Source organism: Macaca thibetana, chromosome 4 (assembly GCF_024542745.1).
Source record: "Macaca thibetana thibetana isolate TM-01 chromosome 4, ASM2454274v1, whole genome shotgun sequence".
Classification (NCBI taxonomy): domain Eukaryota; kingdom Metazoa; phylum Chordata; class Mammalia; order Primates; family Cercopithecidae; genus Macaca; species Macaca thibetana.
The window spans coordinates 18372298-18400248 of NC_065581.1; the positions used below are offsets into that span (position 1 = coordinate 18372298).

The following is a 27951-nucleotide window of genomic DNA, read 5'->3' on the forward strand; positions in this document are numbered from 1 at the left end:
AGTGGCACGATCTCAGCTCACTGCAACCTCCACCTCCCAGGTTCCAGTGATTCTCCTGTCTCAGCTTCCTGAGTAGCTGGGATTACAGGCGTCTGCCACCATGCCCGGCTAACTTTTTTATTTTTAGTGGAGGTGGGGTTTCACTGTGTTGGCCAGGCTGGTCTTGAACTCCTGACTTCAGGTGACCCACCCGCCTTAGCCTCCCAAAGTGCTGGGGTTACAGGCATGAGTCACCGCACCTGGCCGACTCCTGAGTTTCTTAGATGAGTGTCTTTAAGTGAGATGCCTCTCTTATGTCTTTTCAACTAAGCAATGTATATAAGTACCAGATGAATGTGAATGTGAAAAGACACTTGGGTGTTTGCTTGAGTGTCTAATTAAATCCCCTTTTTTTGTATGGCTTTAGACAAGGATGTTTCACAAATGCATGTAAGTTTGGTTTTCACCTTAGGCAACTTCCATTCTTTTCACAAATGTTTATTGAATATTTATGTTCCATGCAGCATATTAGGCACAGTAGTGAACAACTGTAGACACAATTTCCCCTCCTGTGACATATTTGTCTAGAGTCATAGACAAATAGGTCTTTAAATACCATGTACTCTTTGCTGTCATGAGGATTTGTCCAATTTGGGAGAAAGGTTAACTTCCTTAAGCCAACAAGTGTTTTCCACAGCATTTTTTTTTTTTTTTGAGAATTCACCAGATTTATTGCTCATGGACGTACATCAAATAGTTCTTAGAAACAATAAATGTGTTTTTCATTAGATATGCCTGGGAATGTACTAAACATTTGGTGGTGTTTCTTGCTTTGAACATTCAGTGAGTTGCAAGCAGGTATTGCGTTGTTTGCCAACAGAGAAGTCATCCTCAGCAGAGCACATAAAGGAGATTATGACTTTATAATATATGAAGGGAAAACAATAGGTATGGATTTTAAGTAGATAACACTAAAGGTGGGAAATGTGAGTACAATTCCCCTTGAAGCAATGTTAAATTACAAATGCTGTCTACTATTATTTCTTGGATGAAGGAAGTTTAAAAAAAAAACTTGAAACATTAGTTCTGATTTTTCTGGTATACATGGTCTACTTAGCCCTACATGTCCAGGGAAAATAAAACATATAAAGGAAGGTTTGAAAAATAATAAGCTCATCCATCAGCTTCAATCAGGCTTTTTTTGGTAATGCTTTACAAATTTGCAGATAAATCATGGTAGGAATCAATAAGAAAGAATGAAGTGCAGGACAATTTTAAATATTATTATTTATTGCCATCAGTGAAAGTCACTGCCTGTGTTTCCTTTTGTTCATTGGACCCTCTTTTAGGCATGACTGCATTTCACCTCCTTATCCACTCTCCTCACTCCTGTGATGCTGTCACTCACACTTGACCTAACTTACTTGCTCTTGGCGTTGTAAGGGAATGCATGTCTGGTAGAAATCCTAGCATCTCTATCTTTGCTTTGGTTAAGGGTGGAATTCATCTCCAGAACTGTCTACCTTCCAGTTCCAATGCCGTTGGGCCCAAAGCTGTCCGTAACCCACACAACACCACCCAGTAGCTTATATTCTAGGATCAGAGCTATAAAATCCAGAAGGCTCATGATGCTGCAAGTTCTCTGCCAGCCCATCTAGACATCCCTGCTACCGTCTGAAGTTTTGTGTTCTTCCAAAAATCTTATTGTTGGCCGGTTGCAGTGGCTCATGCCTGTAATCCCAGCATTTTAGGAGGCCAAGGCTGGTGGATCACTTGAGGCCAGGAGTTGGAGACCAGCCTGGTCAACATTCTACTAAAAATACAAAAATTAGCCAGGTATGATGGTGTGTGCCTGTAATCCCAGTTACTCAGGAGGCTGAGGCATGAGAATCGCTTGAACCTGGGAGGTGGAGGTTGCAGTGAGCTGCGATCATGTCACTGCACTGCAGCCTGGGTGACAGAGCAAGACTCTGTGTAAAAACAAAACAAAACAAAAACAAACAAAGCAACAAAACACCCAAAATCTTATTGTTGAAACCCTAACCCCTAAGGTGATGGTATTTGAGGGTGAGGCCTTTGAGAGTTGATTAGGGTATGGGAGCAGAGTCCTCACGAATGGGATTCATATCACTATAAAAGAAACGCCAGAGAACTTGCTGCTCCTGTCTTCTGCCTTGTGCAAACACAAGAAGTCAGTACCTATGAGCCAGAGATTGGGCCCTTACCAGACACTGAGTCTGCCTTGATCTTGGACTTCCCAGCCTCCAGAACTGTGAGAAATAAACATGTTGTTTATAAGCTACGCAGTCTGTGGTATTCTGTAATAGCAGCCTGAATGGACTAAGATTCTCTCCTTCTCCACTTCTCTGGGATTTGTCTTCATGCATGTAGTCCTGGGTTTTTTAGACCCTTTCTGTTTAGCCATTGGGCATAGAGTCCAGTATTGCTAAGGCCTCACTCAGTGTGTGCCCTGTGCCCCGGACCTCCAGAACCCTGGAGCTCAGGCAAACTTCCTTGAGGCTGAACTATAGTGTGGCTCTTCTTAGACAGATGGGTTATTTGGGACATGTGATGTCCCTAAGCAGGTAGATAGGAAAAAGCTGGTGTTTAACAGCCACTTACCATTGTTTTCCCTAAAGACAGTCTCTTCAGGCCACTGGCCAAATGCTTAAAGTCCTTGGAGTAAGGCACTGGGTTTGTAACTCCTTTCTCCCCCTGTGCCACTACTCAGGAAGAAACCTAAGGCAGGACAAGGAAATTTTGTTGTGTTTCCCTGTATGAGTTAGAGACATCAGATTCTTTTTAAAGGCAGCATCATGTCTTGTCATTCCTTAAACTGGGTGGACCTCAGCTATTTGTCCTGACTTGTTGAGATTTGCCCTGAGAAGCAGTATGTCTGAATGAAACTCCTGTCCCCTACTGAGACCTCAGGAAGCCCTGTCTTTTCTCTGAGCCAAAGATCTTCATAGCTCCACCACCTCCCAAAATCCTTTTACAGCCAGCCACAGTCACCCTCTGCCCGGCCTCCTCTCGCCCCAGCACGTAGTGTGTTCATGACAATAGGGATTATATCTGACTTACAGATTAAGTGAAGTAATATCCCCACCCTTCTCTCATCTATGTGTGTGTGTGTGTGTGTGTGTGTGGGTGTGGGGGAGTGTGTGTGTGTGTCACATCAGATTGGGCTAAATTCTGTTTGGAATCAGATTCATTCTCTAGGTAACTTTAGCTTTCAAAAACTTGGCCTCCATTTTTAAAAAAGTCTGTAAAATCCCTAAGTTGTCTCAACATTAAAAAAAAAAAAAAAAAAAAAAAAGCCTTTGAAGCAGCTTTGCTGGGATCAGTATTTCTGACTCAGTTGAGTTAGACACATTTCTCAAACCCCATCATAAGAATCACCTGGGGCACTTGTCAGACACACCGACTAGGGCCTTGCCCCAGACCTACTGAATCAGACTTCAGGGAGGGGCCTTGGAATCTGATGTCTAACAACCTACACAAATAGTAACACCTGGAAACACTACGTCACCTGGGAAGCTTAGGAAAATGCCTGTTGCCTGGGTCTCATGCGCTGGATGTTCTGATTTGATTGTTTTGGGGTTTTCGCATACAGGCATGGGAAGTTTTTTGTTTTTTTTTTGTTGTTGTTGTTGTTTTAGAGCTTCTCAGCTGTATCTAATGTGAGCCAGGTTGAAAACCACTAAAATCATATATAAGTCAATTTGTTACTTTCATTACTCGCTCTCTTTTCATTGGTATAGAGTTTCTAGTAGTTGCTTCATGTTTAATATATTCGGATTTACCCTGGCGGAAATATATGGGAGTTTTTTATTTACATTCCTGGCCGTGTGAATGTATCAGTTCAGATGATGAAACCTGATCAACATACTGCAGAGCACAGTTGACTGGATGAACAGGTTGTGTAGCTTGGCACAGAGTAGCTGTGTTCTCAAGGCTGTTAAAGCAAGGGTCTGACACCACTGAGTGCTAGTTGATATCTATTATGGAAATGGATATATAGAGCAGCCAAAACCTGATGGCATGAAATAGTTCCATAGTCAACCTCTCTTGAGATCTAATTCGTATTCTGCTCACCAATGAGCTCTGATACTTGGACTTCCCATACAGCTTGTCTAGACCGTTGCTGTTTAAAGTGTGGTCCATGGGCCGGCAGCACTGGCATCACCTGGAAACTTGTTAGAAATGGAGACTCTCAGACCCCACTCCAGCAAGCCTAGCATGTTGGGTTTGCCTGATGATGTGGCATCCTGTTTTTCTATATCATACTCATTTCTATTAGTCTGAATCAGCATCTATGAGTTTGATTAACATCAAGACACGGATGAAGTCATTGCTGAGCTGAGAGCTGACCCTGGGCAGAGGTGAATTTATCAAGAGAATATCCCTAAAGGGGTGGCCAGTTGGCTGCCTTCAGGTGACCTCCCTTCTTGTGGGGTGTACTTTAATTTTAGCATCGAGACCCACTACAAGTTGCCTCAGATAACAGCAGGGAGCTCATTTCCATTCTGGCACGTGCTCGCCAGTGAAGTCCCCTTGTTCCCAGATGCATGAGCATGCTTCCTCCAGCTGCTTTTCAGCCAGCCTGGACTTCAGCAGTTGGTGAGAGTCTTTGCAGATGGTGGAGAAAGAGTCTTGTTGAAATCCTGTGAGGTACATCTGTCTGTGAATTATTATAATTTTTTTTCAGGCTGGGTACCATGGTTCACACCTATAATCCCAGTACTACGGGAGGCTGAAGGTGGAGGATCGCTTCAGTCCAGAATTTTGAGACTGGCCTGAGCAACATGCAAAACCCCACCTCTAAAATTAAGAAAAAAAAAAAAGCCGGGCGTGGCAGCTGTGGTCCCAGTTACTTGGGAGGCTGAGGCAGGAGGATCATTTGAGCCCAGGAGGTCGAGGCTACAGTGAACTTTGACTGCACCACCGCACTCCAGCCTGAGTGACAGAGCTAAAAACAAACAAAAAACAAACAAACAAAATAAGGATTTTTTTTTTTTCATTTTAACGACTATTTATTCTGAGCAGTTTTAGGTTCACAACAAAATTGAGAGGAAAGCATGTGGGATATTCCATATACTCCCTGTCCCCACACATTCATGGCTTCCCCTGTTCTCAGTATTACCCACCACCTCTGGTACACTTAATGGTTTTCAATTGAAGTACATGATTTATTCACACTTCCTTAGTTTTTACCTAATATCCTTTTTCTTTCTAGAATCCCATCCAGGGTACCACATTCTATTTAGTCGTCATCCTTCCTTAGGCTGATCTTGGCTAAATTCTTTTAGACTTCCCTTGTCTTTGATGACGTTTTAATATTGAGGAGTACTTTCAGACTATTTTTAGACTGCCCTTCCATTGGGATTTGGAATTTGTTAGATGTTTTTCTCATGATTAGATTGGGGTTCTAGGATTTTAGAAGGAATACTGCAATAGAGTGCCTTCCTCCTCACATCATATCAGGGGTACAGACTACCTCTATAGAGACCATATCTTCTGGCCGGGCGCGGTGGCTCACGCCTGTAATCCCAGCACTTTGGGAGGCCGAGGCGGGCGGATCACGAGGTCAGGAGATCGAGACCATCCTGGCTAACACGGTGAAACCCCGTCTCTACTAAAAATACAAAAAATTAGCCGGGCGCAGTTGTGGGCGCCAGTAGTCCCAGCTACTCGGGAGGCTGAGGCAGGAGAATGGCGGGAACCCGGGAGGCGGAGCTTGCAGTGAGCCGAGATCGCGCCATTGCACTCCAGCCTGGGCGACTAAGCGAGACTCTGTCTCAAAAAAAAAAAAAAAAAAAAAAAAAAAAAGAGACCATATCTTCAAGTACAGTCACATTTTGTGGTGCTGGGGGTTAGGACTTAAACGTGTGTATTTTGGTGGAACACCATTAGGCCCATAACACTCCTCGAAGGAGTCTCGGATAGATACACATTTTTGCAAAACATTAACTAGAAAGGGCAATCATTAGTTATTTATTTTTTTGAGAGAGGGTCTTGCTTTGTCACTCAGGCTGGGGTGTAGCCTCAAACTTCTGGGCTCGAGTGATCCTTCCCCTGCTAGCCTCCCGAGTAGCTAGGACTACAGGAGTACATCATCATGCCTGGCTAATTTTGGTTTTTGTTTTTGTGTGGAGATGGGGTCTCACTATGTTGCCCAGGCTGGTATTGAACCCTTGGGCCCAAGTGATAATCCTGCCTCAGCCTCCCAAAGCACTAGGACCACAGGTGTGAGCCACGGTGCCTGGCCTGGTTATGTTCTTTGGTTTGCCTTACTGACACTACCATTATTGCCATGAGGCAGAAGTCTGACCCCTCTAGGACAGTCTAAGACACGGGCATTTGGGGATGGGAACTTGGAAAGCAGCTGCTTTGCAATGGGAAAGCTGTGACTGAGGACTCTCGGCTATGGGCAGCATAAGAACACTGGGTACCCAGTGGGTATGAGGGAAGTGAGAAGAGTTTCAGGGCAAGCTGTATAAAAGAGGTTATGTGACATTAAATAGGAGGTTTGTAGTAACCTACATTCTATGCAACATGGCTCTGCCTATTATTGAAAAGCATCTTACTTTAGCTGCTTGACCACTGAGAATCTATAAGAATGACCTCAGGGTCGGCCGGGCGCGGTGGCTCAAGCCTGTAATCCCAGCACTTTGGGAGGCCGAGACGGGCGGATCACGAGGTCAGGAGATCGAGACCATCCTGGCGAACACGGTGAAACCCCGTCTCTACTAAAAAATACAAAAAACTAGCCGGGCGAGGCGGCGGGCGCCTGTAGTCCTAGCTACTCGGGAGGCTGAGGCAGGAGAATGGCGTAAACCCGGGGGGCGGAGCTTGCAGTGAGCTGAGATCCGGCCACTGCACTCTAGCCCGGGCGACAGAGCGAGACTCCGTCAAAAAAAAAAAAAAAAAAAAAAAAAAAAAAAAAAAAAAAGAATGACCTCAGGGTCAAATATATGTAAGAAAATTGGGTGATTTATATTGCAACAGTGACTACTTCTTTGCATACCTGCCCCTCAGTATGAGAGAGAAGAATCTCTGTCCCTGTTTTTAGCTTCGGATTATTTAAAAGAGACCTCCTGGCTTGATGCATGCCTCGCCAGAAAGGGAATGACTAGTGTGCACTGAATGCATATCCCTGGATCATCAGTCCAGTTTCTGAAGCGACGTTTGTTATGACCTCTTGGACAACAGATCCCGCCAGTAAATGTGGTTAAATGTCTTTAGCTTATTCAGCCATGGCAGAATGGTGTCAAGTTGTTTTGTGTTTGATGTCATACACTCGTCTTCTAAGGCCGGTAACAGCTTGGGACAACATACAAAAATGAGGTTGATTCAAGTCACAGAGAGAAAGTTTGAATGGAGAGAGCCTGAACTATGTTGCTGATTTCTTTTCATTTCTTTTCTTTGCTTTCTTTCTTCTTTCTTTTTCTTTCTTTCTGATGGAGTCTCGCTCTGTCTCCCAGGCTGGAGTGCAGGGCACGATCTTGGCTCACTGCAAGCTCTGCCTCCTGGGTTCAAGTGATTCTCTTACCTCAGCCTCCTGAGTAGCTGGGATTACAGATGCCTGCCACCACACCCAGCCAATTTTTGTATTTTTACTAGAGATGGTGTTTTGCTGTGTTGGCCAGGCTGGTCTTGAACTCCTGATCTCAGGTGATTTGCCTGCCTCGGCCTCCCAAAGTGCTGGATTACAGGCGTGAGCCACCGTGCCCAGCTGCTGATTTCTCAGTCTGTGGCAAGGACTACTAGTTGCCTTCCCAAATTCCATTTTCAACTTTTCCTTTAGCAATAGAACGTTAGCTCAGTTAAAGGCTATACTCAGCCTCCTTTGCAGTCAAGCTGATGTAAGTCAAAGTGTGTGGGAAGCTCCAGAAAGGCTATTGAACTTGGCCCTTTAAGAAAGGGCAGACGTTTTGTTTCTTTCTCCTTTCCTCTTTCTGCTGGTCCCAGACGTAACGGCTGTGGTTGTAGCAGGCATCTTGGACCATGAAGTGATATTGAAAATAGAAGCCTGATGTGAGATCACAGAGTGGGAAGACAGAATAAGCTCAAATCCTGAATGACTCAAGGAACTGCAATGCGTGCATGATTGTGTGCGGACTTGAAAAGTTTGTTTATTAAAAGCTTTATTTATTTATTTTTTGATACAAGGTCTGCTTTCTTGCCTGGGCTGCTGGAGTGTAGTAGTGCAATGATAGCTCACTGCAGCCTTGAACTCCTGGGCTCAAGCGATCCTCCTGCCTCAGCCTCCCTAGTAGCTAGTATTACAGGCACACACCACCATGCCCAGCTAATTTTTGTAGTTTTTTAATGTAGGGATGGGGTGTTACTGTGTGGCTCAGGATGGTCTCAAATTCCTGAGCTCAAGTGACCCTCCTGCCTGGGCTTGTTAAAGGGTTGGGATTAAAAGCATGTGTCACTGGGCCTTGCCAAAATTTTTTTAATATGAAAGAGAAATCCCTCCTATCTTAAGACATTGTTCTTTTTTTTCTTTCTTTCTTCTTTTTTTTTGAGATGGAGTCTCGCTCTGTCGCCCAGGCTGGAGTGCAGTGGCACGATCTCCGCTCACTGCAAGCTCCACCTCCTGGGTTCATGCCATTCTCCTGCCTCAGCCTCCCAAAGAGCTGGGACGACAGGCGCCTGCCACCACGCCTGGCTAATTTTTTGTGTTTTTAGTAGAGACGGGGTTTCACCATTGTTATCCAGGATGGTCTCGATCTGCTGACCTCGTGATCCACCTGCCTCGGGCTCCCAAAGTGCTGGGATTACAGGTGTGAGCCACCGCGCCTGGCCCTTTTTTTCTTTTATATGCAACCAAAGCTTTTTTTTTTTTTTTTTTTGAGGCAGGGTCTCGCTTTATCACCCATGCTGAAGTACAGTGGCATGATCAAGCTCACTGCAACCTCTATCTCCTTGGCCCAAGCGATCCTCCCACCTCAGCCTCCTAAGTAGCTGAGACTACAGGTGTGTGCCACCATGCCTGGCTAATTTTTAAAAAAATTTTAGTTTTAGTAGAAACGAGGTCTCATTATGTTGCTCAGGCTGGTCTTGAACTCTTGAGCTCAAGCAATCCTCCCGCCTTGACCTCCCAAAGTGCTGGGATTATAGGCAACTGAGCCCAGCCAAACCTAATTCTTAATAAACCTTGGGTTTACATTAAAAGCATCTGGGGAATATATTTTAAAATTCTACTGCTTGGACTCTCACCTCCAGAGATTCTGATTTCATTGGTTTGGCATAGGAACTAGGCACATGTCCTTCCTAAAAAGCACCCTAAGTGATTCTCATGTGTGACCAAGTTTGAGAACCCCTCTTCTAACTGATACTGTCTCCTCCAAGTAACTACTCGAAAGAACTGTGGTTTCCAATACCACTATGACACTTGTTCTACTTCTGTAGCTCTGTTAGGAAAGGGAACAGTCCTCAGGATAACCCAAAAGAAAACTAATGGAAACAATTTGTGTTTTAGCTATTGAAGTAATTTTTTTTTTTTTTTTGAGATGGAGTCTCGCTCTGTTGCCCAGGCTGGAGTGCAGTGGCGTGATCTCGGCTCCCTGCAACCTCCGCCTCCCGGGTTCAGGTGATTCTCCTGCCTCAGCCTCCTGAGCAGCTGGGACTACAGGCAGCACCACGCCCAGTAATTTTTGTATTTTTAGTGGAGACAGGGTTTCACCATGTTGACCAGGATGGTCTCGATCTCTTGACCTCGTGATCCGCCAACCTTGTGATCCACCCACCTCGGCCTCCCAAAGTACTGGGATTACAGGCGTGAGTGAACCACAGCGCCTGGCCTGAAGTAATTTTTGAGATTGGAATGATAATGTGGATATTAGCAGATTCTGAGACTCAGAAAGCAACCAGATAATGACACTGTCCCTGAAGGCTGCACTCTCTGGCTTTACTTCTGAGGAAATAAATGGAACTCCAGCCTTCCACACTTCCCTCCCTCCACCAAATTGAACGGTACTTCTCAGAGTAATCAGCGGAGATTACAATGAGCTTAGCAGCAGAGAGCTGGGGGCTAAATAAATGTGCCTTTAAATTTGACCTATAGGTGAGCTGGATTGAGGCAGAACAAGGGTGGCTTTTAGATTTTTATTTTCCCTGAGCACATTTAATGCATGAGTAGCTGGGGAGAATCAATGGGGGATAAAAACCCAACCTGATTTCCCAGGCTATCAATTACGTCTACTTGACAGTGATTTCTCCCTTCCCTATAGTGTTCTATAGTGTTCTGTTCCAACCCTTTTTTCAAAGTCTTAGAATACTAACTTTTAATTTTATTTTAGAATGCATACTATGGATCAATGTCTCATATTTGGCCAGGCATGGTGGCTCACGCCTGTAATCCCAGCACTTTGGGAGGCTGAGGCAGGTGGATCCTGGCTAACATGGTGAAACCCCGTCTCTACTAAAAATACAATAAGTTAGCTGGGTGTGGTGGCGGGCGCCTGTAGTCCCAGCTACTTGGGAGGCTGAGGCGGGAGAATGGCGTGAACCCGGGAGGCAGAGCTTGCAGTGAGCCGAGATTGCGCCACTGCTCTCCAGCCTGGGCGACAGAGCGAAACTCCGTCTCAGAAAAAAAAAAAAAAAAGGTCTCATATTCATTAATAGCACTAGCGCATGGTATTAATGGGGAAAGGCAGATGAAATGGCAGGGAGCCGGAGGGTAGGCTGTGGTGGGGCACACTATGAGGGACAGAACTCGGGAAGCGGCCCAGGCGCTGAGGTCTTACCATGTGCTCCAGCAGTATGGACGTTCAGCCTTCACTTCAGTGTCTTTGATATGTTGGCATGATTTCCTATTAAGAAGACCTAAATCATTTCAAATGACTGTTGATGTGTGTGAGACTTTGCAGAACTGTATGTGTCTATGGCTATGGAGAAAGAAGGGGGGGATTCGCTTCATTAATATTTTACATTAACAACTACTTCTGAAAGGTTTTAAATGTAACTCATGAAAAGCACCAACTTTCGTACATTACATTTTCTCCTTTTGAGATTGCTAATTTGTGGTGCAGTTTGCTATAAGAGCATCTTGTTTCGGCCTCCTTTTAATCGCACTGTATCAGTTTAATTCTGTTCTTTTATTTAAATTGCTCTGGTTCCTCCCTGTCCTTCAACAATCATTAGGTTTATTAGTAGCCTAACCACAGGTATATATCTAGATTATGTTGTCTACTCTAATTAAAATACACACTTGTTTTCATGTTTGAGTATTCATGCATCTCATATAATTTATTCCTTTGGAGTCTATCCAGTTTGCAAAACAGACAAAATTTTGAATGATTAAGGGCTGAATAAAATATTTTCTTTCTATTGCAAGTTCAATTATGTTTTGTACTTTGCATTGGATAACAAGTTTCCTAAAAAGGCAAAAAATTTCAACACATCAGTAAGCTGGACATGTACTGCATGACATTCCAGGTTCTTAGAAAATGAGATTGGAAATAGAACAAATGAATTGTGTCATTAGCACTGCCTCTTTCTGGTGCCATGAAAGGAATAAAAAGGACTACTGCTTTACTCAGTAAGGGGAAAACTCTAAGAGCTAGAACTTAAGGTGGACACAGCCTCTCTTCATTTCAAAGAAGCTACATTTTGAGCCAGATTTAGTGTGACCAGTTGTTCCAGTTTGCCTGGGATTGGGGGTTGGGGGCGGTGGTTTTTTGAGACATAAGGCTTGGTCTTTCTGGTCACCAGCCCCCAAGCTACCTAGAAACTTGTATGCTCCTGTAACCATTATCACTCAAGAAATTCCAAAAGCGTTTGGAGTTCTGTGCCAGGACCCGGGGACATAGACCAAATATATTCCTCATTACACCACAGCTCCAGATTAGACTCATTCTCAGCAGCTCCCATAATAAGTATGACAACAGTATTTACAAATATCCCAGGGTTTTTCATCACTGACCTAATGAAAACACTCAGAGAAAGTGAACACAGGAGTGTGTGCCCCACTACAAAGTCTTACCCACGAGTCTTTTATCTAAGGAATATTGTTCCTTAGGTTAAGTCGTGCGAACCGTACTCTTGGACTCATGGTCCAATCTGTTCCCTCTTTTTCAATGGCCTTGTACTGTAATTTATCCCAACTCTCTCAAGTATCTTTTCTGTCTCTGCCTTTTCATTTTAATCTTAAATATTCATTAAAGAGTATTCATTTATTTCCACATCCTTCTCTAGGTTCCCATTGATTTCCTCATCTTTAGAATCAAATTTCTTGACCATGTTGCCTACTAGTCATCCTCATTTTCTTATCTCCAGGTCACTTTTCAGCACTTTCCAAGCTGGTGTTCATCTCTTCCACTTTGTGAAACTTCTCTTGTCAGTGTTTACCTCTAACATCCTTAATCCAACGGACCCTTTTGGTCTCTTCTTGCTTGAACTTTCACACTCTGTGATCCTCTTTTTTCCTCTTAGAGCTTTCTCTTCACTTGGCTTTCATGTATGACACTCACTTGATCGCTTGCTTTTCCCTTTACTGCTCTGACCATTCCTTTAAAAAATGCTTTTTTGGGGCTGGGCATGGTGGTTCATGGCTGTAATCCCAGCACTTTGGGAAGCCAAGGCGGGTGGATTGCTTGAGACCAGCCTGGGCAGCATAGGGAGACCCTGTCTCTACAAAATATTAGCCAGATGTGGTAGCATGCGCCTGTAGTCCCGCCTACTCTGAGGGCTGAGGTGGGAGGATTGCTTAAGCCTGGGAAGTGGAGGCTCGTAGTGAGCCATTTTCGTGCCATTGCATTCCAGCCTGGGTGACAGAGCAAAACCCCATCTCAAAAAAACAAAAACAAAAACAAAAAAACCAGAAATTATTTTGTATTTCTTTCTCCTTTATTCATTATTGTTCTTAAGAGGATAGGTTCTAAGCTTTCTTCACCTCAAACTTTCATTACTCTGTAGGTTAAATCACATTTACGGCTTCAATAACCATAAATAAGCAGACTACTACTAAATCAGTATTTTTACAGACTTGGTGTCAAAAAGCCTACTAGACATTTACACTATATATTTTATCTCAAATCCAACATGCTTAAGTCTGGATTTGGATTTTTTCCTCCCAAACCACTCAATTGCTTTGATCAGAAACAAGGAAGTAACTGTTGAGTTCCCCAACATCTCCAACATTCTGCAGATTCCCCACAAATCATTGAAAAGGAAAGCATCCTGTGTATTGCTTAAGAGAGCAGTTTTCTCATAAGTAATGTGTGAAGCTGTTCACTTCTCTCCAGACTCATTGCTACCATCTGCTCATCTCTCACCTGTACTGTAACAGGCTCTCACCTGGAAGCACTTGCATTAAATTTTGCTTCGCTTCAACCAATTTCTTCACTGCAGCCAGGATGATGATTTAAAAAAATACAGGTCTGGTAATGTCAGGTTGCCTAAAAAAGCTGCTCATGGTCCCTTAGTTCAACTCTCAAATTTACAAATTCCTTCTTTATTATCTGGCCAACCCCTTCACCCTAGTCTCAAAACGCTCTTCCTCAACCTTTCTACGATCCAGCCCTGTTGAATTTTTTAAACTCTTCAAATGCAGCTGCCTAATGCCCTTTAAATATGCAGTTATCTCTGTGTTGAAACTTTTTGATTCCTACTCATCCAGGTGTCAGCTTAAATGTCAGTTTGCGGGCCAGTAGTTGTCAGCTCTTGGCTCCAAATTAGAATTAGCTGGGAAAGTTCTTTTGTTTTTGTTTTTTTAATCAATGATCCAATTTAACTGCTCTCCGATGGGGTGTGAATCAGAATCACCTAGAAGGCTTGTTAATCCCTGTCACCAGGTAATAATAATGCTGCTATCTGGGGACCACACTCTGAAACCAGTGCTCTAGATTAGACTAAGTTTGAGCTCAGGCAAAGTGCTTCCACAGCACATGTGCAGCCTTTAGCACACCACCTGTCATACTTTATTATTGGTTTTAAAAAATTTGTCTTTCCTGCTGAAAAGAATGGCAATTCTTCTTTGTTTGGCCAGGCACCCCAGCTTTCTTGTTTACCTTGGTATCCCTTAGGGTCTAGCACTATGGCACATAATAAGAATTTACTTAATATTTGTTGAATGAATGAATAAAAGGCTAAGTTTGGGGAAGAAAGTGGTGTCTAGATTATCCATCAATCAATTGAGACAGTATATATATATATTTTTTCTGAGTCTGCTTGCTAGAGAATAAAGCAGTAATTAAATAGAGGTGAGACTAGGGTTTGGTATCTATTTTTATCTAGTTTCAAGTTTGTTTGATTTTGGTTTATTCATTCAAAATCTGATTGAGGGCAGTACACGTGTCTTGAGATGCCTCTACACCCTAATTCTCACTCTCATCTCCACCACTATGCTCCACGTATGTGAAGGGCAGTAAAAGAATATATTTTGGTTGGTTATGATGCAAGACAATCCCACGAACATCTGGAACTTATTTGTGGTGTGTATATGTGTATGGTTACATGTTTGTGTGTATGGTTGTGTATATTTTAGAAATGTCTTAAGCAGAATCAGAAAAACAGAAGTTGTAATTGTATAGTACTCCACTTCTAGACAATTTAATTCTTTAGAATTGACCATCCAGAAACTTCCTTCAGCCTCGATAGGGTTGTTGTGAATTGAATTGCTTTTTTAATTTTTATTTTTTATTTTTGAGACAGGGTCTTGCTGTGTTACCCAGGCTGGGGTGCAGTGGTGTGAAAATAGCTCACTGCAGCCTCAACCTCCTGGGCTCAAGTGATCCTTTCTCAGCCTCTTTAGTAGCTGGGATCACAGTTGTTCACAACCATGCCTGGCTAACCTTTTGTATTTTGTAGATATGGAGGTCTCATTATGTTGCCTAGGCTGGTCTTGAACCCCTGCCCTCAAGCCGTTCTCCCACCTCAGGCTCTCAAAGTGCCAGGATTATAAGTGACCAAGACCAGCTGAGTTACATTTTTGAGGGATGTTCTAAGGTAGACCCAAACCTTTTAATTGCCTGCATGCTATCTTGAATGTGTTATTTATTGAGTGAAAGACCATTATAAATCATGGTTTGTATTTACAAACTATTATGTGCTTATTTATAATTATATTTATTGAATACTTTCTATATGAAGCATAATCTTAGAAAAGACACACATTTTCTGCCCTCCTTCAGTTTTGTATGAGAGACGTGCAAGTAAGCCAATGATTACAATACAGCAGTGTAAGTGCTGGAGTAAGCAGAGTAAATATGTAAAGACTACCTTGAGAATACCCAGGTCCTACTCCCAGACAAGCAGGGACCTGCTGCGTTGTGTTTTAGCAACACAGGATGTTAGTCTGAGTGGCAGTGGGGGTGTTGAGGCAGGTTATTTCTTGTCTGTAGGCCACACCCAGGGGCACATTCCGAGATTTAGAAAATGTGAAGAAATGCCAAGAAAAGAAATAGATCAGACTGTTCAGTCCTTGGGGATTCAGAGATGTGGTTCGGCAGGACCATGCACACCAGAAAATGTGCAAAACTTCCTGTGTATGTACTTGAATCTTTTGAAATGAAACCTTATGGTTTGACCATGTTCTCAAAGGGGCCTAGGATTGCCATAAGAATTAGAACCATTGTTCTAATGTATAAACTGATGGAGGAGGGAGATGAATTGGTGAAGTGATCCTGTACCAGGATTTCCCTAGGACTTTCTCCCAAAATACAGAAGTCATCTGTTGCAGATGATAAATTAAAAAAATTTGTAATGTGCTAGGTTAACTCACTAAGGAAACTTGGGTTGAGTTATTTTGTGAAGTAAGGAATTTAAGAAAAACATCTTTGAGTATTCTTAAGTTCTGTTTTTTTTTAATGTAGCCCTCCTATTAAGATGGCCATAGCAATACCACTACTGCCACCATGATTACTACTCCAGTGAATTGTTCTAGAAGCTATACTTCATGTTTATTATGTGCCAAATGCTGTACATATGTTATTCTGATTTCATAGCAACTATTTATGACAGTTGTTATCTACATTTTCTTTCTTTTGTGTTTTTAACTATACTTTAAGTTCCAGGGTACATATGCACAATGTGCAGGTTTGTTACATATGTATACATGTGCCATGTTGGTGTGCTGCACCTGTTAACTTGTCATTTACATTAGGTATTTCTCCTAATGCTATCCCTTCCATTCCCCCCACCCCACGACAGGCCCCATTGTGTGATGTTCCCCACCCTGTATCCAAGTGTTCTCATTGTTCGGTTCCCACCTATGAGTGAGAACATGCGGTGTTTGGTTTTCTGTCCTTGTGATAGTTTGCTCAGAATGATGGTTTCTGGCTTCATCCATGTCCCTACAAAGGACATGAACGCATCCTTCTTTATGGCTGCATAGTATTCCATGGTGTACATGTGCCACATTTTCTTAATCCAGTCTATCATTGATGGACATTTGGGCTGATTCCAAGTCTTTGCTATTGTGAATAGTACCACAATAAACATATGTGTGCATGTGTCTTTATAGCAGCATGATTTATAATCCTTTGGGTATATGCCCAGTAATGGGACAACTGGGTCAAATGGTATTTCTAGTTCTAGATCCCCGAGGAATCGTCACACTGTCTTCCACAATGGTTGTAATAGTTTACAGTCCCACCAACAGTGTAAAAGCGTTCCTATTTCTCCACATCCTCTTCAGCACCTGTTGTTTCCTGACTTTTTAATGATTACCATTCTAACTGGTGTGAGATGGTATCTGATTGTGGTTTTGATTTGCATTTCTCTGATGGCCAGTGATGATGAGCATTTTTTCTTGTGTCTCTTGGCTGCATAAATGTCTTCTTTTGCGAAGTGTCTGTTCATATCCTTTGCCCACTTTTTGATGGGGTTGTTTGATTTTTTCCTTGTAAATTTGTTTAAGTTCTTTGTAGATTCTGGCTATTAGCCCTTTGTCACATGGGTGGATTGTAAAAATTTTCTCCCATTCTGTAGGTTGCCTGTTTACTCTGATGGTAGTTTCTTTTGCTGTGCAGAAGCTCTTTAGTTTAATTAGATCCCATTTGTCAACTTTGGCTTTTGTTGCCATTGCTTTTGGTGTTTTAGTCATGAAGTTCTTGCCCATGGCTATGTCCTGAATGGTATTGCCTAGATTTTCTTCTAGGGTTTTTATGGTTTTAGGTCTAACATTTAAGTCTTTAATCCATCTTGAATTAATTTGTGTATAAGGTATAAGGAAGGGATCCAGTTTCAGCTTTCTATATATGGCTAGCCAGTTTTCCCAGCACCATTTATTAAATAGGGAATCCTTTCCCCATTTCTTGTTTTTGTCAGGTTTATCAAAGATCAGATGGTTGTATATGTGTAGTATTATTTCCAAGGGCTCTATTCTGTTCCATTGGACTATATCTCTGTTTTGGTACCAGTACCATGCTGTTTTGGTTACTGTAGCCTTGTAGTATAGTTTGAAGTCAGGTAGTGTGATGCCTTCAGCTTTGTTCTTTTTGCTTAGGATTGTCTTGGCAATGCGGACTCTTTTTTGGTTCCATATGAACTTTAAAGTAGTGTTTTTCCAATTCTGTGAAGAAAGTCATTGGTAGCTTGATGGGGATGGCATTGAATCTATAAATTACCTTGGGCAGTATGGCCATTTTAATAATGTTGATTCTTCCTATCCATGAGCCTGGAGTGTTTTTCCATTTGTTCATGTCCTCTTCTATTTTGTTGAGCAGTGGTTTGTAGTTCTCCTTGAAGAGGTCCTTCACATCCCTTGTAAGTTGGATTCCTAGGTATTTTATTCTCTTTGAAGCAGTTGTGAATGGGAGTTAACTCGTGATTTGGCTCTCTTTCTCTTATTGGTGTATAGAAGTGCTTGTGATTTTTGCACATTGATTTTGTATCCTGAGACTGCTGAAGTTGCTTATCAGTTTAAGGAGATTTTGGGCTGAGACTATGGGGTTTTCTAAATATACAATCATGTCATCTGCAAACAGGGATAATTTGACTTCCTCTTTTCCTAATTGAATACATTTTATTTCTTTCTCTTGCCTGATTGCCCTGGCCAGAATTTCCAACACTATGTTGAATAGGAGTGGTGAGAATACTGTCTTGTGCCAGTTTTCAAAGGGAATGCTTCCAGCTTTTGCCCATTCAGTATGATATTGGCTGTGGGTTTGTCATAAATAGCTCTTACTATTTTGAGACACATCCCATCAATACCGAATTTATTGAGAGTTTTTAGCATGAAGAGCTGTTGAATTTTGTTGAAGGCCTTTTCTGCATCTATTGAGATAATCATGTGATTTTTGTTTTTGGTTCTGTTTATATGATGGTACATTTATTGATTTGCATATGTTGAACCAGCCTTGCATCCCAGGGATGAAGCCAACTTGATCATGGTGGATAAGCTTTTTGATGTGCTGCTGGATTCGGTTTGCCAGTATTTTATTGAGGATTTCTGCATCGATGTTCATCAGGGATATTGGTCTAAAATTCTCTTTTTTTGTTGTATCTCTGTCAGGCGTTGGTATCAGGATGATGTTGGCCTCATAAAATGAATTAGGGAGGATTCCCTCTTTTTCTATTGATTGGAACAGTTTCAGAAGTAATGGTACCAGCTCCTCTTGGTACCTCTGGTAGAATTCGGCTGTGAATCCGTCTGGTCCTGGACTTCTTTTTGGTTGGTAGGCTGTTAATTATTGCCTCAATTTCAGAACCTGTTATTGGTCTATTCAGGGATTCAATTTCTTCCTGGTTTAGTCTTGGGAGGGTGTATGTGTCCAGGAATTTATCCATTTCGTCTAGATTTTCTAGTTTATTTGCATAGAGGTGTTTATAGTATTCTCTGATGGTAGTTTTTATTTCTATGCGATCGGTGGTGATATCCCTTTTATCATTTTTTATTGTGTCTATTTGATTCTTCTCTCTTTTCTTCTTTATTAGTCTTTCTAGCAATCTTCAATTTTGTTGATCTTTTCAAAAAATCAGCTCCTGGATTCATTGATTTTTTGAAGGGTTTTTTGTGTCTTTATCTCCTTCAGTTTTGTTCTTATCTTAGTTATTTCTTGCCTTCTGCTAGCCTTTGAATGTGTTTGCTCCTGCTTCTCTAGTTCTTTTAATTGTGATGTTAGGGTGTCAATTTTAGATCTTTCCTGCTTTCTCTAGTGGGCATTTAGTGCTATCAATTTCCCTCTACACACTGCTTTAAATGTGTCCCAGAGATTCTGGTATGTTGTGTGTGTGTTCTCATTGCTTTCAAAGAACATCTTTATTTCTGCCTTCATTTCGTTGTATACCCAGTAGTCATTCAGGAGCAGGTTGTTCAGTTTCCATGTAGTTGAGTTTTTTGTGAGTTTTGAGTGAGTTTCTTAATCCTGAGTTCTAGTTTGATTGCACTGTGGTCTGAGAGACAGTTGGTTATAATTTCTGTTCTTTTACATTTCCTGAGGGGTGCTTTACTTCCAACTATGTGGTCAATTTTGGAATAAGTGTGATGTGGGGCTGAGAAAAATGTATATTCTGTTGATTTGGGGTATAGAGTTCTGTAGATGTCTATTAAGTCCCCTTGGTGCAGAGCTAAGTTCAATTCCTGGATATCCTTGTTAACTTTCTGTTTTGTTGATCTGTCTAATGTAGACAGTGGGGTGTTAAAGTCTCCCATTATTGTTGTGTGGGAGTATAAGTCTCTTTGTAAGTCTCCAAGGGCTTGCTTTATGAATTTGGGTACTCCTGTATTGGGTGCATATATATTTAGGATAGTTAGCTCTTCTTGTTTTGAATTGATCCCTTTACCATTATGTAATGGCCTTCTTTGTCTCTTTTGATCTTTGTTGGTTTACAGTCTGTTTTATCAGAGACTAGGATTGCAACCCCTGCTTTTTTTTGTTTTCCATTTGCTTGGTAGATCTTCCTCCGTCCCTTTATTTTGAGCCTATGTGTGTCTCTGCACATGAGATGGGTCTCCTGAATATAGCACACTGATGGGTCTTGATTTGCCAGTCTGTGTCTTTTAATTGGAGCATTTAGCCTATTTACATTTAAGGTTAATATTGTTATGTGTGAATTTGATCCTGTCATTATGATGTTAGCTGGTTATTTTGCTCATTAGTTGATGCAGTTTCTTCCTAGTATTGATGATCTTTACAATTTAGCATGTTTTTGCAGTGGCTGGTACCAGTTGTTCCTTTCCATGTTTAGTGCTTCCTTCAGGATCTCTTGTAAGGCAAGTCTGGTGGTGACAAAATCTCTCAGTTTTGTTTGTCTGTAAAGGATTTTATTTCTTCTTAAGTTACGAAGCTTAGTTTGGCTGGATATGAAATTCTGGGTTTAAAATTCTTTTCTTTGAGAACGTTGAATATTGGCCCCCACTCTCTTCTGACTTGTAGAGTTTCTGCCAAGAGATCTGCTATTAACCTGACCTTTCTCTCTGGCTGCCCTTAACATTTTTTCCTTCACTTCAACTTTGGTGAATCTGACAATTACGTGTCTTGGAGTTGATCTTCTCGAGGAGTATCTTTGTGGCGTTCTCTGTATTTCCTGAATTTGAATGTTGGCCTGCCTTGCTAGGTTGGGGAAGTTCTCTTGAATAATATCCTGAAGAGTGTTTTCCAACTTGGTTCCATTCTCCCCGTCACTTTCAGGTACACCAATCAGATGTAGATTTGGTCTTTTCACATAGTCCCATATTTCTTGGAGGCTTTGTTCGTTTCTTTTTACTCTTTTTTCTCTAAACTTCTCTTCTGGCTTCATTTCATTCATTTGATCTTCAATCACTGATACCCTTTCTTCCAGTTGATCAAATTAGCTACTGAAGCTTGTGCATGCGTCAGGTAGTTCTCATGCCATGGTTTTCAGCTCCATCAGGTCATTTAAGGACTTCTCTACACTGTTTATTCTAGTTAGGTATTCATCTAATCTTTTTTCAAGGTTTTTAGCTTCTTTGTGATGGGTTTGAACATCCTCCTTTAGCTCAGAGAAGTTTGCTATTACCGATCGTCTGAAGCCTTCTTTTCTCAACTCGTCAAAGTCATTCTCTGTCTGGCTTTGTTCTGTTGCTGGCGAGGAGCTGTGTTCCTTTGGTGGAGAAGAGACACTCTGATTTTTAGAATTTTCAGCTTTTCTGCTCTGGTTTCTCCCCATCTTTGTGCTTTTATCTACCTTTGGTCTTTGATGATGGTGATGTATAGATGGGGTTTTGGTGTGGATATCTTTTCTGTTTGTTAGTTTTTCTTCTAACACTCAGGACCCTCAGATGCAAGTCTGTTGGAGTCTGCTGGAGGTCCACTCCAGACCCTGTTTGCCTGGGTATCACCAGCAGAGGCTGCAGAACAGCAAATATTTCAGAACAGCAGATATTGCTGCCTGATCCTTCCTCTGGAAGCTTCGTCTCAGAGGGGCACCTGGCCGTGTGAGGTGTCAGTCAGCCCCTACTGAGAGGTGTCTGCCAGTTAGGCTACTTGGGGGTCAGGGACCCTCTTGAGGAGGCAGTCTGTCCGTTCTCAGATCTCAAACTCCATGCTGGGAGAACCACTACTCTCTTCAAAGCTGTCAGACAGGACATTTCGTTATTTGCATTTTCTAGTAAGGAAACCAAGGCTCAGACAGGCTAGGAAACTAGTAGTGTCCTTACTGTCGACTAGACAGCTGATATTCAGGGGGGCCATGGTTTGAACCCAGCATTGGTAGATTCAAAAGTCTATGCTCTTTTCATTGCAGAATCTTCATTTAATTTTTGGTAATGTGATTTTACTCCAGGTGTTTCTAGTTTCAAATAACTGAAACAAATTTGAACTAGCTTTTTTAAAAAAGGAAAAGTTGTTTTAAAGGCAAGGAATGTCTTGAGGAACCTAAAGATAGGACTCCAGCTGGCTTCTGGGAGGAACTGGAACTGAGAACTGTTTAGCTAGAGTTCTCTTCCTCTGACTCTTCCCTCCTGTCTTGCACATCTGCTTTATGTTCTGTCTCTGGCTTTCTCTGCTGCGTGTATAGATGATGGAATATGGCTGATGCACAGCTTTGACCAAGCACAGAGATGAGCTGTCCCTAAATCCAGATTCCTAGCAGGGAAAATCTGATTGGCTCTGTTTCATTTGTATTTTTATTTATTTTTAAGACAGGGCCTTGCTTTGTCACCCAGGCTGGAGTGCAGTGGCACCATCATGGCTCACTACAGCGTTGACCTCCTGGGTTCAAGTGATCTTCCTGCCTCAGCCTCCTTAGTATTATAGCTGGGACTATAGGCACATGCTACCAGCTAATTTAACCCAGCTAATTCTTTTCTTTTCTTTTCTTTTCTTTTCTTTTTTCCTTCCTTCCTTCCTTCCTTCCTTCCTTCCTTCCTTCCTTCCTTCCTTCCTTCCTTCCTTCCTTCTTCTTCCTCTTTCTTTCATTCATTCATTCTTTCTTTTTTTTTTTCTCTTCAATGTCTTGCTCTGTTGCCCAGGCTGATCTCTAACTCCTGGCCTCAAGCAATCATCCTGTCTTAGCCTCCCAAAGTGTTGGGGTTACAGGCATGAGCCACTGCACCTAGCTGGCTCTGCTTTCAACAGACATCCATCGTGGGTCCAATCAGCTTTTAGTCAAGAAGGCAGAATTACATAATCTAAACATGGCTGCCACTCATGGCACCAGTTTTTACTGGTAGGAATGTGTAACTCTAATCTTTCCTTGCTCATCTGGTATGGCTGCAGCCTATTCTGTGTACTCTGTTACATGGAGAAGTCTAATAGTTTCCTTTCTGGTTTGACCCATGATTATAGCTCTTTGAAGAGCAAATAAGACTAGGACAGGCATGGCCAATATGCTACATGACAGTGATTTTCTTCTTTGGAAACACATCCTCATTGTTTCCACAATCTCATTCCTTATAGCCTGATTTTCCCCCACCCCACCCCACCTCTTTCATATAGGAATATAGTTAGAGTATCTGCTCAAAAGAAATCACCCACTTTCTTTGGAGCTCAACTTTTCACTTGGGCTACAGCTCCAACTGACTCCCTTTGCCAATATAAAACCCTCCCCAAACTTGTTGAGCTTATTCTCTATGATAATGTTGAGAGTCCTTTTCCCAATTGTCACTACTTATCCAGAAGTTGGTCCAGTTATTCTCACTGGGCACACTGAGAGGAATAAATTTATGAGGGCTCTTAGGAACAAATGGTGGTCACCAACTCTTTTCTCAATTGAAGTTGATCCAATGGAAGGGGGTTCAAATCTCAACACCCAGTTATATACATGTATACTTTCTGTTTTCTTCTGCAGCTGTAAAGAAAAAAACTCAAGAGGAAAAGAATTATTGTTACATTTTTTGTAGGTGGTCCCAAACTTATGAATGTTTAGGGTTCCTAAATGTTTAGGGTTCTAGTTGTTTAGAACTTGGAACTTATTTTATTTTGGAAACAATACTGTACTTGCTGGTTTAGGTTTCTAGCCAAACTGCAAATAATAATTTGGCCTACCACATAGCTGATTTGACCTTTAATTATGACCTTGAAATTTTCCTTACCCTTAAAATTAGAGTCTGAACTCTTCTGGTCAGTAGCCTGAATTCATTAGCTTTCTAAATACTCATTCCCCTAAGCTTCTCTAAAGTATGGTACTCCCTGGAATCTCTGTTATCCTCTTACTGTAGAAGAGGTAGGGGGACAACATAGAGGTATGTAAGTGGATGATGAATGTTGACTCCAGGTATTCCAGTGGCACTAGATGATACAAAAAGAAGGATAGGACTGAGTAGAAAGTAGTGAGTTTTATGACCTTAGTGATGCTTAAAAAAAGAGGAGGCTGGTGAAGAGGAATAGGGAGGAAAGAATGGCTGGCTGCAATGGTTGATAAATAGATATTGTCTGTAGTCAATATCTGCATTTAAAATATTAATTGTTTTTCATATGCAATTCTTTGAGTTGCTCTTCCCCCCCATTTATTTTATTTTATTTTATTTATTTGTTTGTTTGTTTTGAGACAGGATCTCACTCTGTCACCCAGGCTGGAGTGCAGTGGCGTGATCATGGTTCACTGCAGCCTCAACCTCTCGGGCTCAAGCAATACTCTGGCTTCAGCCTTCCCAGCAGCTGGAACCACAGATGCATGCCACCACACCCAGCTAATATTTTGATTATTTGTAGAAATGAGGTCTCCCTATGTTGGCCAGGTTGGTCTTGAACTTCTGGGCTTAAGCAATTTTCCCACCTTGGCCTTCCAAAGTGCTGGGATTACAGCTGTGAGCCACTGCGCTGTGCTTATCTTTCTTCTCCATTAGCCTGCAGTAAATAGAGAATAAATTTTACAGCATTTATCATTTGCTTAGCTGGATCCCTGAACTTGCCTCCCTGGGATAAGACACCGTGACCACACAGAAATCCAGCCAGATAATGGGAAGGTGTGCGTTGGCCTCTCACTGCACGGCTATGGGGCTCCTGTTTATGTGGCTTTAGTAGATGATTTCATCCTCTTTTCTGACTTGGAACCAGACAACTTTACATTCTCAGCAAACAGATGGACAACAGGGTTGAAATAAGATCTCGTACTGAAATAGTCCTTGAGTCATACTCCTTGACTGTTCTCTCATACGGGAAACTTGCCTCTTCCTTCTTGCAGAAGGCCAAGGCTGAGAATTCAGTGTACTCAGAGTTCTTGGACTCTTTTCTCAATATATGTTATGTTGGATATTTTTCTTCTTGGTCAAGATTGAGAGTCTGCCAATATAAGAATATTATCTAATTTGTTTTGGCAGAACACCTGGCCTTTTGCCCTAAGTCGATGTTTAAAAATAGAACTAAAAGTTTTACATTAACTTGTTTTTGTCCTCTTTCCAGAAAAGATCCTGACATGAGAAAAAAGGGGAGCTTGATTTTACCTATAACTTTATTTGGGAAGCAGGGGTGCTGTAGTTCAGGGGCGTCCAATCTTTCGGCTTCCCTGGGCCACACTGGAAGAAGAAAAGTTTTCTCGGACCACACATAAAATACACTAACATTAATGACAGCCGATGAGCTAAAAAAAATTGAAAAAAAAAAAAATCGTATAATGTTTTAAGAAAGTTTACAAATTGGTGTTAGGCTGCATTCAAAACCATCTTGGGTCACAGGGCTAAAGGCTGTACAAGCTTGCTCTAGCTGAAACTCACTTGACTTGGTCATTGGGTTCTAGTGCACATTGTGCCAGTAACTGTGTGACCTCGGAAAGTCAGTTGTCTTTCAATGCTCAGTTTCCCCATCTGTAAAATGGGAATGATAAAACCTCAACTGAAGGGTTGTTGTAAGTATTAAATGAAATGACATTTGTAAAAGTATTCAGATGAGATAACATTGCTGTATTAACATAGATTTTTTTTAAGGTACAAAAAGAATTATATTAAAACAGTAACATACATTTGTATGTATGAGGGAGGGATATTTAAAATTAAAATATTATATAATCACAAGAAAGACCAGATATTCCTTGCTCTGCCATTGGGCATCCAAGAAAAGTAAAGCCTGTTTTATATCCCCAAAATAAAAAAGAGACTTGATAGAAGTAACAGTGCTTGGAACCCAAGTCAATTTATACTCTTGTTAGATAAGTCCAAATCCTAAAAGCTACAAAAATCCTGTTAAATCAAGGGGAAAATTCATTTTAGGATAAAGTTATTCAAGATGAAAGAAAGGCATGTCTTCAGTGAGAGAACTGCCTGCTGTCGGATGATTTCTTGCTAATGTGTTTGAAGATTTTGAACTTCTCAATTTTCTTGGTTTTCCGGTAGCCAAATCTACCACCACCCCCTCACTTTTTCTGCTTGCCTTCATTGCAGTTGATGTTCAGATCAACAAAGGGAGGTACCTTGAAACCAAATGACAGAGCAACTGGAGGCAAATTTAAGTTATTAGCATTAAAGATCTGTTTCAGAGAATGGGAATCATAGGCTCATATGTATGGCTTATATGCTTCCTGGGCTGACTTATGAAGAAAGTAGTTCTTTTCAATCAGTTTCTCAAGCTGGGGCTGAATGTCAGAAATTTTAGACCAGGAAAAGTCAAGTTCACTTAATGGAACCTTGGATTGTTTCAAGTAGCGAAGAAAACCCAATTATTCTGGGCGCAAAATGAGCAGGGCATGCCCTCTCCCAATTCAGAATCAAAAAACACAAAGAAGAAGAAAAAGAGGAAAATGCCAAATGATGCTGGGCCTGATACAAAAAAAGCAAAAACTGCAAACAAAGGGGAATCTGAAGAAGAGAGTGCAGAAACTCCTAAAGAAACAGAAAATAATGTGGAGAAGCCAGATAATGATGAAGATGACAGTGAGGTGCCCAGCCTACCCCGGGACTGACAGGAGCTTTTGAGGATACTTCATTTGTTTCTCTATGTAATCCTGTCAATGAAAACACTCTGAAGGCAATAAAAGAAATGGGTTTTACAAACATGACTGAAATTCAGCATAAAAGTATCAGACCACTTCTGGAAGGCAGGGACTTCTAGCAGCTGCAAAAACAGGCAGTGGTAAAAGCCTGGCTTTTCTCATCCCTGCAGTTGAACTCATTGTTAAGTTAAAGTTCATGCCCAGGGATGGAACGGGAGTCCTTATTCTCTCACCTGCTAGAGAACTAGCCATGCAAACTTTTGGTTTGGTGTTCTTAAGGAGCTAATGACTTGCCATGTGCATACTTATGGGTTGATAATGGGTGGCAGTAACAGATCTGTTGAAGCACAGAAACTTGCTAATGGGATCAACATCATTGTGGCCACAGCAGGCCGTCTGCTGGACCATACGCAGAATACCCCAGGGTTTATGTATAAAAACCTGCAGTATCTGGTTATTGATGAAGCTGATCATAGCTTGGATGTTGAGTTTGAAGGGGAATTAAAGCAAGTTATTAAACTTTTGCCAACACGTCAACAGACTATGCTCTTTTCTGCCACCCAAACTTGAAAAGTGGAAGGCCTGGCAAGGATTTCTCTGAAAAAGGAGCCATTGTATGTTGGTGTTGATGATGATAAAGCTAATGCAACAGTGGATGGTCTTGAACAGGGATATGTTGTTTGTCCTTCCAAAAAGAGATTCCTTCTGCTCTTTACATTCCTTAAGAAGAAACGAAAGAAGCAGCTTATGGTCTTTTCATCTTGTATGTCCGTGAAATGCCACTGTGAGTTGCTGAAGTACATTGATTTGCCCGACTTGGCCATTCATGGAAAGCAAAAGCAAAATAAGTGTACAACCACATTCTTCCAGTTCTGCCACCCAGATTCAGGAACATTATTGTGTACGGATGTGGCAGCAATTAAATAATTTTGTTTAATTTTCAGAGATTAGAACTATCCCTCCTCTATAACAAAATAGTTTGTAATGAGCAAGAAGTAATTAATCTACTTAAAGATTTACTTATTCTAAACTAAGTATATTTGCTCACTGCCTTTTATTCAGTCCTTGCTGGAGAGGGGTAATAATGTTGACCTGTGATTCCATTTTTTTTTTTTTTTGAGACCTGCTTGATTTATTCCGATTTTTTAATACACAGTGACACAACTGTGATCCCAAACTGTGCAGAGTTAAAGCCTTCAACTGCAGCTGAGGAGAGGGCAGGAATGGTACACCTGCGAACAGTGGTGAGTCAGGAATGATGGGCAGGGGGCCATGACCAGGGCAGCCTCCTCCCCAGGGCCAGGGACAGGGGAGTGGCCTGAGGAGCAGGACCCAAGGGTAGCCCAGGGCCGAGGAAGGGGTCAGAGACCTCCCCTTGGCCTAGGTCTGGAGCTCAAAAGTGCCACATGGCTGAGGGGGCAGCAGCCCGGGAAGGACCAGAGGCAGGGCCTGGAGAGCACCATTTCCTGGGGGGCTGGGGGCAGGGAGGTGCCCTACAGGTGAAGCCAGGAGGGGCTGCCTGCCCCTGGGGTGGGGGCCGGGCTGGAGCAGCCTGCAGCAAGAAAGACCTGAGGCAGGCACAGGGCCTGAGAGCCTGGGGGGATGGTGTGGGGGGGCTCCCAGGGCAGCCTGGCCCAGGGAGCAGTCCTGACTCAGCAGAGGATGCCCAGGGAGGGGCTGCAGAACCCTCAG

At 42.1% G+C, this 27951-nt stretch overlaps 1 protein-coding gene and 1 pseudogene across 2 annotated transcripts in view; both read left to right on the forward strand.

The window, feature by feature from the left end:
- Positions 1 to 27951, forward strand: part of RNF144B (ring finger protein 144B) — a 185704-nt gene that overhangs the window by 60170 nt on the left and 97583 nt on the right. The gene's annotated exons all lie outside the window — the stretch shown is intronic.
- Positions 25045 to 27311, forward strand: LOC126953860 (ATP-dependent RNA helicase DDX18-like; annotated as a pseudogene). The gene has a single exon (XR_007725382.1). The product of XR_007725382.1 is annotated as an ATP-dependent RNA helicase DDX18-like (transcript).